This window comes from Balaenoptera physalus (genome assembly GCF_965194825.1).
Source record: "Balaenoptera physalus genome assembly, chromosome: 3".
NCBI lineage: Eukaryota > Metazoa > Chordata > Mammalia > Artiodactyla > Balaenopteridae > Balaenoptera > Balaenoptera physalus.
In genome coordinates, this window is record NC_138890.1 from 27,711,676 (window position 1) to 27,726,139 (window position 14,464).

Below are 14,464 nucleotides of genomic sequence, written 5' to 3' on the forward strand. Positions count from 1 at the left end.
AAAAACCCACTAGTTTGAAGGAAAAGTTGAAGAAATCATCCAAAATAAAAATTAAAAAGGCAAAAAAAAAAAAAATAGGCAAGAAAAGATGAGATAGAGGATCTTAATTCTTTTTTTTTTTTTACTTCTTTGTTGGAGTATAATTGCTTTACAATTGTGAGTTAGTTTCTGCTGTATAACAAAGTGAATCAGCTATATGTATACACATATCCCCATATCCCCTGCCTCTTGAGCCTCCCTCCGACCCTCCCTATCCCACCCCTCTAGGTGGTCACAAAGCACGGAGCTGATCTCCCTGTGCTATGCGGCTGCTTCCCACTAGCTATCTGTTTTACATTTGGTAGTGTGTATATGTCAATGCTACTCTCTCACTTTGTCCCAGCTTCCCCAAGGATCTTAATTCTTGAGTTCCAATATCTAACTAGTAAGAGTTACAGAAACAGAGAACAGAGAATTATCACAGGGAAGGAAATTATGTAAGAACCATACAGGAAAACTTCCCAGAACTGAATGCCATGCATCTCTAGGTCAAATGGCCTCCTAAGATCCCAGCACAACAAATGAGGCCAGCTTCAAGAGTGATCAGTGTGGTTTGGGGCAGTTTGTGGTTCCAGGATGAATGTTGGGGAAAAACAAAACAAAGCATGCACTCATAGTAAAATGATAAATCACTTGATACATTTGACTGACCATACTGAGAGTTTTATGGTTCTGGCAGAGAGCTAAGGATGGATTAGTAATAGAAACATAAAATACTAAAGAAATGGAAAGGTAATGCAATTATTAATTCCAGGGAAAACTGTTATATGAGAAAAGAAACATTATCAAGATATGCTATTACTGTTGCTCATCTGTGAATAATATTTCTATGTCTAAATCAATGTAAATATTGACTATTGGTTTAGCCAAAAATTCTTATATTTTTATATTAGAAGGAAGAAGAGGGGAGTTGTGGGGAGGACATGGTGATTGAGAGTTAATCCTCATCTTTCATAGTAGTCAATTATAATTCAAAAATTGTAAAATCAAGAAAGAGCAATTAAGCATATTTTAAAAGAAAATTGGTAGGAGGTAAATAGCAGAAAAAGCAGTCGAAAGAGGTTTGCTCTGGGGAATGAGAATTAGAGTTGGGGAGGGATGGTGCAAGGAACTGTTGCTGTTTGTTTGAAGTCATGTGGAACTCTTCAATATTCTTGGCTAAACGTGAATTTTAAGTTAAAGGTAATAGTAACAGAACACAGTCAGATAATCGCTTATGGCTTTGAATCTTGGCTCTGCCCATCACCAGCTCATGACCTTGGGCAAGTAATTTCACCAACTTGGTCCTAAAATTTTCTTAAAATTGGAAAACATTTTGTAGAGTTGTGTTGAAGAGAAAATAAGATACATATGTAAAAGCTTCTAGGGGATACAGAGGCACTTAATAAATAGCAGCTTTTCTTTTTTCATTAGTTCATGGCAATCAATAATTATAGTAAAAGTAAGTCTTCTTAAAATAATTAACCTACTCTGGCACAGTAACCTCTGGCCGAATATCACTCTGGGCAGAATATTATATTGGCTTGCTTCAGACTCTTGCTAAGTGGCCTGGCTGTTGCCTGAGAAACAGTCATTTAAACTAGACATATGGATTTTTGTCTAAGTATGATAGATGAGGCAAGATAGCAGCTGGAAAAGGAAGGGGGGTGGGAAGGGAATTGATTTTGGTTTTGTTCGAAGGGCTGGTGTCATTTTTCTTAGATTTGTCATCATGTCTTGTTTGATCACTTGAAATCTAGGTGTCAAATACCAGCTGCATGCTTTACAAAAGCAGCAGGTTTTATAGAAGAATCTGAAAGGTTTAGGAAGTAAAGAGGAAAGGAAAAGGAGGAGATAGTGTCTGATGCCAGTTGCCATCCTAGAGAAGGACAACTATCACAGGACAGGGGGCATTGAGAGATGCCTAAACAACGAAGTAGGATTAGAGGGGCAGCTGGATGTGAGTGTGGAGGGGACACATATGAAGTGTCCTTTGTGTTCCCAGTCTTGGCTAGTCAGCTTCCTTTGAAATCTCATAACCCCAACCTTAACCCAAATAACTAGCTCATGATGTGGCTATTTATACTCCCCTCCCCCACTTTGACCAATGAGAAACCTTAAGCAAAGAGGTTAAGTAATTTGCCCAACACTGAATATTTAGCAGAGCCAGGATCTGTACCCTGGTGAATCTCACTTCAAAGTCCATCTACTTTTTTCATTCTGTCATTCTCTCTCTCTCTAGATATGAAGTTATTTTTATGAAATAAGTGCATGCAAGCCTTTTGTAAGGCATAAAGTATTATATAAATCCAATATATTTTAAATATTATTTAACATATGGAAGGCAAAAGACACCTGGAAATCAGAGAAGCAGTTTATACTTGTGTAGCACTCGGTGTATTTTAGTTTGTGGAGCAGGTTGAAAAAAGAGATGGGAATATGAGGCCAAAATGGAGAGGAAGTGGAGACAGAGATGAAAGGTGGTACATTTTAGTATTTCAAGAGAAAAAGAATAATACAATTATTTCCGAGTAGTAGAAATTGCTCAATTTAAACATTTGTTTCTTGCATAAAAAATTACATAGTATGAATTTTCTGGGTATAAAATTAAAAAGGTTGTTTTTCCAAGGCTGATCCACAAAACTGTTAGGTCCTTGCTACTTAAAGTGTATCTCGGGACTGGCGGCTCACCTACCTCACCTGGGAGTTTGTTAGAAATGCAGAATCTGGGCCCATCTGATCATTGAGACCCCCAGGTGATATGTGTGCACATTTCAGTCTCAGAAGCATTGCTTCAGGTCAAAAGCCAAAGACTGTGGATGGAGAGAAAAGGGTATAAATTTGGGCAAGGAGTTTGTAGGGTTACATATTTTTTGTGAGAAAAATGAATTTCAGGGAGTATCTTGAGTATTTTTTATGACTAATCAGTATAAACAAATCACTCCAATTGCCACAAAAATGACTGTGGCTGGGGAGTGGTGGTATGGAGGGAAGTTATAGTGTAAATAAAGTTCATTAAACAAACAAACAAAATGTTTGGGTATGAAAAGGGATTGGAACATTTAATTCAGCCTGCCATTTACCAGCTACGTTTTAATGAGCTGAGAAGAACTTAAATGAAATCTTGAAAATTTAGCTTAAAAATTTCCCTCTAATAATGTTATATATGTTATGAATAAAATAAAAGCAAAACTTCCTGGATTTCTTGTTTGTCAAAGCAATTCAGCATTTCATAAAGAAGTTTAGTTTACTCCCATAGTGTGCAAAGGAGGAGGGAACAGGTATCTGGCACTTTGTGAAGAACCCAGGAATGGAGCAGGAAGTGGTACGCTTAGATCTCCTGAGTCCCCACTAGGGGATAGGTCACATTTCCTGGCAGCCTGTCATTACCATTTATGACTCTGCACTCTCAGCAGAGCATAATACTGGAAGAGATTGGTGGAGACGTGAGGCAGGGGGACAGAGATTCAAGGATTCACCGTTATAGCTTCAGGTATCTGACCTAAAGGAAATTACAATCCCTCAAGTCCTCAGGGAGCAAATTAAGAATTTACACTCCTTCAATCAATTCATTAACAGGTATTTAGTAAGCACATACTTTGTGAACAGCTCTGCGCAATATATCGAAGTATAAGCCATAGTTCTTTTCTTCCAGAATCTTCAAATTTCCATGACAGAATTGGCAAAGTAATTCATGGAGGGGTGGGTGATGTGCATTTGGTTAGGAGGGGGCACCGTATTTAGGCCTGTATTTAGGACTTGACAGTAGACAAAGCGCATTCAGAGTCAGTAGTAGTCAGTTTTCACATTTTAGAGCTATGCAAACACGTTTGAAGAGGTTTAGTGACCCATCCAAGGTCATCTGCAAGCTGACAGAGCTGGAAATAAAATCCAGATCTTCCATTGCTAATTCCATGAGGGAGAATAACCCAGAGGATGATGGTGATGATGGTGATGGTAATGATGATGATGATGGTAGTGGTGGTGGTGGTGATGATGGCGATGATGGTAGTGTTGATGATGATGATAATGGTGATGATGGTGATGGTGGTGTCACCGAGTCCAAGCTCGTACCGCTTGCAGCTCTACAAGCCAGTAGGTCGAGAGACAAGGTGTTGCGACAAGCAATAGTGACTTTATTCGGAAAGCCAGCAAACCGGGAAGATGGCAGACTAATGTCTTAAAGAACCATTTTATCTCAGCGTAGAATTCAGGCTTCTTTTATGCTACGTGAAAAGGGGAAGCAGGAGCGTTCAAGGTTAAAGAGTAAAGGTGGATTGCAGACTTCTTGGAGCCACCTGGCCTTCAAGGAAATCATAACGTTTCTTTGTCTTTCTGCTTGCTCACGTAGGCTCAATCACAAGGCTCCTGCAAAACCTCAAGTCATTAGCAGTTATTTTTACTTTACCGTTCTTATCTCTGCTTATTTGCAAGGTTTCTAGGCTGAAAGTGAACTTATCTACAACCCGGAAAGTGGGATGAGAACTTTCTTCAGGGAACCTAGTGAGCCATTTGGGCACAAGCAACATTTCTCTAATGTTTAACTCTTGCCGTGCAGGGCTAAAATAATAGAATATATAAGCTAAAGAATGAGGGAGGCAGTTTCAATATGGTGTTAGTTCTGTTCTTAGTGGTAAGGAAGGATATAAAAGTTGAGAAAAGCATTGCTAAAGACTCTCCTTCTTAAACAAAAGGCATTCCTGTTACTTTTGCCACCAATGTTGTTTGTTCTGGCTGAAGGAGAAAAATGAGTGGCTTCAAGGGACTAAAGCTGAGGACGAAAAGAGGGACTTGGACATCCCAATGTGATCTCAGCATATATGGGGCTTCCCAGAGCTCTGTGAAGTGGCTGTAAGTGAATAATCCTTATTGTAACCCACGACCGAGGTTAAAAAAATCAGGAGCTCCACTAAATGCATCTGGCAAGCATTTCGTCTTCCCTTAAATAAAATAAATTCCCTTAATAAAGCCAATGGAGGCAGGGTTGGTGGCAGGGGTGGGGGGCGGAGAGGGTGTGTATGATTTATTATGGAGCAAGGAGAGGGCCTTGATGGCTCTGAACTATCTATTAGAACTGCTGGTTCTAAAACCAAGTTGTACATTGGTTTCTCTTTTTGTGCCAATCTTACAGTTTTAAAAAAATATAACTTTTATGAATATCATCATTAGTGCTATAAGCACAGGGAAGTATAAGTTAATTCTACAGTAAAGTGATTATTAAATCCATTAGTCATATACAGGGAATCCATAATTAACTTATTCTCCAGCATCAAGTAAATGATTCTACTGTGTGCTTTAAGAAAGCAATTGTTCACTAATATGCAAAATACAGCAGAACTATTAGATCATAAAGCTTTGCAATCTTATAATTAAATTATAAATTTTACATATTTTAATAATGTGCTTTAGATACTTTAATTGTTTTCTACGCAAGATTAAAAGGAGGTGCCACGGTTTTTCTCAGACATATTATATCTAGACCTGAACCGTGCAATGCTTAATAATAATTGATGAGTATCTACCAGGGATGACAGTAGTCTTTCAGAAGCATCAGATATTTCTTTAGATTATTGCTGAGGACGAAAATGAAGATGTGCATTAGTCTTAAGTGGAGTTGCAGCTATACCCTTGGGCTTTCTTTTGTTTTCCCCCCTTTTGCTGTTATAACAACCACAGGCATCCATGTTCTCTCTTCCCAGAATGGGCTGGCTTCCATTCTCACTGCCTTGGCTGTATGCGTGGGTAAGGCAACATGCACATTAAATTCTCTGCAGGGGACTTATGCGCCTACATGAGCAATCTATTGTTATTATATTTTGGATTAAATAATGGTGCCATTCTTTTCCTTGTGCGCAATTAAATGTGTTTGAAAGACCTGGGAAATACCACAGATCTGTGCCTCGGGGGGTGCCTCTGTAACCTTCTGGTTTTCCAAATCCTGATTGTTGCAGTGGGAACTGTAGTGCTGCTTTCCTTTATTCTCCCTCAGAGGGAACCAACCTTTCTCAGATGGTTTCCCTGTTCCAGCTGGTTTTCCAGTTTTTAGAAGTAACATTGCGTTGAAGATGCCCTCCACACAAGAAGAATGAGAGGTTCATTCATTCAGCAAACCCTTATTGAGAGTTTACCACATTCCCAGCCCTGAGCTTAACACTCGGGGTATAAGGACTTAAAAAGATGAGACTTCTTGACTTAGGTCGTGAATCAAGCGTATCACCAAGGCTTACACAGTGTATTAATTTGTTAGGGCTATCATAAGTTGCCACAGACTGGGTTACTTAATCAACAGAAATTTATTTTCTGGAAATCTGGAGGCTGGAAGTCCAAAATCAAGGTGACCGCAGGGTTGATTTCTTCTGAGACCTTACTCACGTGGTCAGCAAGGTGGCTTGCTAATGGCCACCTTCTTGCTGTTTCTTCACATAGTCTTTCCTCTGTGTGTGTCTGTGTTCTAATCTCTTCTTATAAGAACTCCAGTCATACTGGATAGGGCCCACCAGAATGACTTCATTTTAACTTAATTACCTCTTTAAAGACTCCTGTCCCCAAATATCCCAATCTGATGTACTGCGAGTTAAGACTTCAACATATGAATTTGGGGGAGGGGCACAATTCAGTCAGTAACACTAAGGGATCACCATTACCAAGCCCAGCCTAGAGTTATTTATTTTTGGCTGTGTTGGGTCTTCGTTTCTGTGTGAGGGCTTTCTCTAGTTGTGGCAAGCGGGGGCCACTCTTCATCGCGGTGCGCGGGCCTCTCACTATCGCGGCCTCTATTGTTGCGGAGCACAGGCTCCAGACGTGCAGGCTCAGTAGTTGTGGCACACGGGCCTAGTTGCTCCGCGGCATGTGGGATCTTCCCAGACCAGGGCTCGAACCCGTGGCCCCTGCATTGGCAGGTAGATTCTCAACCACTTCCCTGGCGCCACCAGGGAAGCCCAGGGAAGGCTTCTTGAAGTCCGAGTGTTGAAAGATAAATAGGGGTCACTCAGATGATGTATGGGGAAGGAGGATAGGCAATCTAGATGGATAGGGCAACATGTGATGATTAGTCTTGAGTATGGCCGGACCTGAGTGTGAAATGGGTTGGGGAATGGATTGACACAATGTTGAATCTGGAAGGTGAGCAGGAGGCCAATGTTGGAGGGCCATATGAGTCATGCTAAGGGATTTGGACTTTATCCTAAAGGCTCAAAGGAACCACTGAAGGATTCTAGGCTGGGGAATGGTGAGATCCATTTTATTTCTTACAAACAAGGTGGTATATTTAGGGGCCCAATAGAAAGATCACCAATGTCCTAAAATATCTTCCCTATGTGATTTACCACAGTACCTGAAATTCTCAATACCAAAGAAGCACTCCTGTGGGTCATTGTCCTATAGATGCAATCCTATTTATTTTCTTGATGGCATTAATCAGGATCTATAATTATTGAATTTTTTGTGTGTAGTTATTTCTTTGATGGTCTGTTCACTGTATTTCCTCTGCATCTAGCACAGAGCCTGGCATATAGTGGTTGCTCAATACATATTTGCTGAAAGAGTGAATGAGTCATCCTGGCATGAACAACACATTAAGCTATTAAAGCCAGTAAATTGACCCAGAGCCCCTGGAATAAGACAGAGATCAGATAAGTTTTGGTGGCTGTAAGCAGAGAAGTGTAAGCCAGACCTAGGTGAAGTTAGGTAGGACAGGCCAGTGGGAAGAGCCAGTGCACTGGCCACTACCTCACTTAGGTCTGTCGCTGGCGGGCTGGGTGGGTGGGAGATGAGGACTAACTGAGATAATGCACATGGAGGTGATTTGCACACTGGACTGGGAAGCTACATGGCCCGTTGGAATCACACCTCTGCCAGTCGCTGTCTGTGTGACCCTGGGAAAGTGGCTTACCCTCTCTGGATCTGCATTTCCTTGTCTTGAAATGAGGATAATGATAGTTCCTACCTTTTGGTTGTAGTGAGGATTAAATGAGTTAATATAAGGAAAACTTTTATAATAGGGTCTGGTACATCATAAGTGTTATGTCAGTCTTGGCTATTATTATTATAATGTGTTTTAAAATTTTAATTAGAGGAAGTACAATTAATCCCCTTGATTCTGATCTCTACTCCTTTTTCTCCAGCTTCTAAGCTACTCTTATTCAGTTTCTAAAACCTAAATCATATTAATTCCCTGCTTAAAAATCTTAGGCTTCAAAAAAATTCTTGGCTTGAGTTCAGATTATCACATGTATATCATGTGACTGTCATGTTCCAGGCTCTGGAACAGAAGTTGTGAAAAGGTAAATGCAGCAGCGCCTTCTATTGATGGCTTCACATTGTTTCTAGCAGTGTTTCTCAGAACTTGGTCTACAGACTTCCCATTATTAGTGTTCAGAATAGAGTGAGGGCAGAAGTCTAGGGCTCGACACTATCACAAGGGTATGGAGAAAGGTATAGAAAAAGAGCGGTAGTAAGTGGGACGCTGGGAACTGCAGTATTCTTTCTAAAGAATTGGTCACATCTTTTATACCACCCAGAAGAGAGCAACTGGGGCTGAGGGTGGTCCAAGCTCTTGGAAAAAAGGAAATGCATGAAGAATTCAGACACTTTCAGGCCGTCCTACACTGTGGCTACCCAAACCAAAACTGGCTTCCTCGAATTGGCTGACAGAGCAAGAGCCTGTTTCATATGTGAGTTCTGGACACAAAATCATTCTCTGTGGCAGCTCTGATATTGGCAGATGGGGGATTTAGCTCTGTCCTGTTTATATAACAGCAGTTGATAGATAGTGACTTCATAGTTGGATATTTATGAGAGGTTTCATTTCAAATAATATAGTTTTGGCCCGTGGCAATGCGAAGGCTATTACCCATTATTACTGAGAAGCTAAATCTTTAGGATATTGTAACTATAACTGCAGGGTCTGTTTGATCTACCCGGAAGAACTGGAAAAGTTAATATTTTTCAAAGCAATGAAAGCTTTATTATAAAAAGTCTCATTAGGAAGTTATCTGTCCCTAAAACATATAGGCTATCAGAAAGTCAGGTATAAAAAAAGCAACTTTTCATACTTTTCTTTTACCTTATGACCTCTATCACATACCAAGGTAATTAAAAAGGAAAAAAAGTTTTCTGCTTTCCATTACAGAAACCAAACACCTTGCCATGCCCTCCATCCAGGTCCCAGCTCTGAGGTGAGCTGGTGAAGTCCATTCTGCACCCTTTCAAGACAATGGTCTTTGCTGTGTTAGGAACTGAGGCTTCTGCTGACATATGCTGTTCTCAGACCTAGAAACTGTCATCGAATCCTGAGTGTCCTCTGTTTCCTCAGTTGTAAAAGAATACTACCCCATTTTAACACCACCTGGGCATATCTTCCAGAGTCTAAGGGTTTTAAATCCTTGCAATGTGATGGGAGATCCTCGGCAGTTGGGTCTGGAAAAGATGAGTGGGTAGGGTGGTACAAAAACTCTTTAAGGATGCGTGCTGGGAATCATCAGGGAAACATCATATCACTGTAGCTCTTCTCAAAGGGACACTGGATGGCACACAAGGGCCCCATTCACAGGGGCTCTCTTGGTTTGGGGGAAGTGGACTAATAGCTAGATGGTTGGAGAAAAACTGGGCAGTTAATGAGGGTGATAGATTTAGCAGAGTGGTTACATTTTTTCCTTTTTGTATTTGTAATACAGGAAATTGAACAGGACACACATAGTAACCCCTTACATTTTTGGAAGACCTGTGAGGGGAGTTATGCCGGTGTTACGGGATGCGTTGGGTCATCCCCCCAATCCCAACCCAAAATTCATTAGTTGAATCCCTAACCCCTACTACCTCAGAGTAGCACTGTCTTTGGAGATAGGGTCTTTAGAGAGGTGATTTAGTTAAAATGAGGTCATTTGGGTGGTCCCGAATCCAATATGATGGGTATCCTTATAAGAAGAGGAAATCACAACACAGACATGTACAGAGGGAAGACCATGTGCAGACGTAGGGAGAAGACAGCCACCTATAAGCCAAGGAGAGAGATCTCAGAAGAAACCAACCCTGTGGTCCCCTTGATCTTGGACTTTATTATCCCCAATTGACAGATGAGGCACAGAGAGAGGGATTAATCTGACTAAGATCACACAGCTAATAAACCTCAGCCAAGTCTCAAAACCAGGCATTCTGACTCCAGGGAGGGATGCTTGGGGAAACTGCCCTAATCTACAGGGACAGAATTTGTTTCAGTATTCTTGGATTCAATGAATGTATTCATTCACTCAACAAGTGTTCACAGGACACTTTTTATGTGGGAGCCACTCTGCTAGACACTGTGGATGCTCAGCGAATAAAAGCAGAGAGAGTTCTTGCCTGTAGGAAGTTTATATCTCATGGAATGACAGTAACCAACGAATGTTTCAAATAGGTGTAAAATTGCAGTTGTGATCAAGTTACGGGGCTTTTTAATGAAAGGCATATACTGCTACAATATATGGAGACTTGAGCTGTTCAGAGAGAGAGGGAGGTGAAAATTAAGCCTAAAAGTAATTCTATAAGGACCCAGCCCTGTGGGTGATATTTGGTGAAAACTCCCATAAAGACTTGTTTTACTTTTGCTTATCTGAAACTATGGGTTTTAACCTTAAAATGAAACTTTATGTGGTGCCAGCCCTTGGTCAAATTGTCACTTCCAGATCCCAAGGTTCCCAGCAGCCTCATGCTCCTTCCCACTTCCCTGTTTAAGTGTCTCCCATTCTTCATTCATCCTGAGTTAAATGTTTTAAGGGTTATCTTTCCAAGGAGACAGGTACATTTTCTCTTGGATTAAGTCATAAGCGAAAAGACTGCAGGTCTAGTAGAGAGAGCTTCCTTGGGCAGGAGCCCTATTGAGAGGTGGTCTTCATTTCAGCATGACATATAGCCAGGCTGCTACTTTATTTTCAGTACGTAATCCTATTTAGGCCAATTTTTTTTAAAAAAAGAGTGTGGGAATGGTGGAAATAAGAGCTAAAACTTTATTATGTAGAAATAAGAAAGGACGGGGTGTGCATTTTAGGGTCTGACATATTAATCAGAAATTCTAGAGACTCTATCTTCACACTCTTAGGAGCACCAGTTTCCTACATAAACTGGCAGGAGAAATCAAGTGGGTTCTATTTTGAGCTGTCCAACTAAACTTCAGTGTTAGCTGAGCCTAAACAAGAGCATCTGTTCTTGAAAGTAGAAACCCAGTGCTTGATACCCACTCTTTGTTTTTAAGTCTCTCTTAAATCAATAAGTGTAGAACCATTAGGTACCAACAAAAACCAGTTAAACCAGAAACTGTAATTTTTTTAACCAATAATGTGTCTTTTATTTTTATACAGCAACCTAACAGCTAAAAGTTCTAATAAAATATAGATGGCGTTTACTGAGCATGCAACAATATATGCCAGTTATGGTGTTAAGTATGCTGTACACTTTGTGTCATTGAAGCCCACAAGGATGTTTTCCTGTTTTACAGAGAAGGAAATAGGTTCAAAGAGGTTAAGTGGGTGGGGTCACACAAGTAGCTGGAAACAGGCAGAGCTAGGGCTCAAACCCAAGCTGACTCAGTACAAAGCTGTAGCTCCTAACCTATCCAGTGCACTGCTTGGATTTCTCACAGGGTCAGTTTGCTTTTTCCTCACCCTTGTGAGTTACTGGCTTTGGAGATGGAAATTTCAGTGGATATTCAGTGGATGAAGGAGACATGTTCTCACTGTTTGCATTTGTTTCATTCCACAGTATCATCTAACTTAGATCCAGATTCTCGATACTTCTAATAGCTCATTGTAAGAGGGAGGCAGTATGGTGTAATGGATAAAGCATGGTCCTGAGACCAAATAGACCTTGGATTCAGACCTCAGCTCTGCCACTTACCAACTGTGTAACATTGAGCCAGGCAGACAATCTTATTGAATCATTGTTTTTCTTATCTGCAAAATGGGTTAACAGCATTTACCTCATAGGACTATTGTCAGGATGAGAGACAGGGTAGGTCAGGTGCTTAGTATATGACTGACACTTAATAAATTGTGGCTATTGACTCTCATTTACACACCATGAGCTCCTGTCCTTTTATGTGACTCATAACATCAAGTCTATCTAAAGTATCTGTGAAGAAGAGAAATGACAAAAATGAGAAACGAGAAAACCACTGATGGACTGCATTGTGGTAATTATTCTTAATTTTTCCAAGAAGATTGAATAAGAGTTATTTTATGCCTCTGTCCTATTTGGAAAACATTATAAAACTTTGAGTAGACAACAGTGGTTATAGCACAGTGCTTACCAAAGCACCGTATGCTTTTTTGATAAAGATATAACTTTATTGCCCTTTATGTACTCTCTTGGTTAATAAAGTAAGCAAATGGGAGATAATTTGAAATACCTTTTCTACCATTTATAGTGTCAGAACATACAACTTACCTTTAAAAATGCAAAAGATTGATTGCAATGAAAGGTATGGCTTATACACACAAATGCATTTTTAAAACAATTCACCTGTGTAGTGCTGAGAGGATTCATGATCTGAGATCTTTCACCTTTGCAGAAATGAAATAGGATTTTCTTGCTAACTGCATTCGGGGAGCAGCTAGCCAGGTCAGATATGTTGTGTGGGCAGGATGCCAGCTTTTGTGATCTTCCCTGCAGGGGACTTTGAGAAGGAATTGGTGAAAAGCTGGGTCCTATGTGCTAAAAAATGGCTTCAAAAAGTCCTTTCTGGGGAAGAATGATCTTATTTGGCAGCAAAGATTCCAGACATACTCTGCCTAAAATTTCTGGGGGTGGAACAGTCCTGGCAGTTTGAGAGAGATCTTCAAAACATAGGCCACAGATAATGACTTTAAATCTGAACAGGGTTGTGGCTTTTTATAACAATACTGTAGATATTGTAATCTTGCCGTGCTGCTTCTGCACAAGCAGAGCATGAAGTTGCGTGCACAGAACCATTTGAGGAGGTAATAGAATCAGCAAAGAGAACACTGGGCTTAGAAGACATGGCTTCTAGTCTTGGCTGTGTACTGTGTTTGATCTTGGACGCATTCTCTGATGCCTTTGATCCTTATCTACTAAAATGGCATATAAGCTGGTTGAATGTCTTGATGTCCCAGCTGCATCCCAGTTCTGATTTTCTAGGGGTATGTAATGCATGCATAATCATATGTCAAATTAATTAGGACCCACTTCTATTACACATTTCCAAAACACTTTCATATTTATAATCTCATTTTTAACCCTATCACAAACCTGTGAGATAGGAAGGGCAAATATTTTTGTTCCACTTGACATATTAGTGAATTTCGGCAAATAGAGATTAAGGTAATGGCAGAGCCCAGATCTCTTTTTTTTTTTTTTTTTTAATTTTATTTATTTATTTATTTTTGGTTGTGTTGGGTCTTCGTTTCTGTGCGAGGGCTTTCTCTAGTTGCGGCAAGCGGGGGCCACTCTTCATCGCGGTGCACGGGCCTCTCACTATCGCGGCCTCTCTTGTTGCGGAGCACAGGCTCCAGACGCGCAGGCTCAGTAATTGTGGCTCACGGGCCCAGCCTCTCCACGGCATGTGGGATCTTCCCAGACCAGGGCTCGAACCCGTGTCCCCTGCATTGGCAGGCAGATTCTCAACCACTGCGCCACCAGGGAAGCCCCCAGATCTCTTGACTTTCATTCCTGGACTCCTACACCAAATGAAACTGGGTTAGTCTTTTATGATACGTATAAAAGAGTATGCAATTGGATTCTTTGTGGAAAAAAAATAACTGGATAAGTTATGTTAAATTACTACAGGAGCAGATAAAACAAAGTTCTATTTCCCTTGTTGAGAATTTGCCTTTGATTCCCTCTGTGAAATGGATTAGAATGTTCTGTTAGGATGTAAGAAATATACAAACCCAGGAAAGGTACATCTCATATTCTTTTAAATGGATAGTTTCTCCTGGGACTCCTTTACGTTCTGAAAATTCACTTTATTATTACATTCTAAGGTTTGTACCTTTAAATGCCACGGCATCTAAGTCTAACTTTTATTGGTGATATCTGTGTTTATCACTTTCCACTGTCATCCTCTCCCATTTCCTTTGTTTTGTTCCATAGATACGATTTGATATATGAATGAAAGCTTTAGATGCTTCAAGATATATTTTGGCGAATTGGTTCAATAACTTGTTATTGAAAAGCAAAACCCATCAGGGACGTATTTGCCTACTTCCCCTAAAGAGAAATCTCTCATCAAAATCAACTGTTATTCATCAGTCATGCCACATTTCTGTATGTTATGAGGACATACCCACATTTTTTGTTTGTTGACTATGTCCATAAAAGTTTCAACCTAAAAAGCCAGCTTTCAAGACTACTTCTAAAATTTGGAAATTAAACAAGTGTCTTACTCCATAAGATAATAAGTACAGCTGTAATTTGGATTCTGGCTAAACTTGCAAGGCCTGCTTTCTGTGCAGTT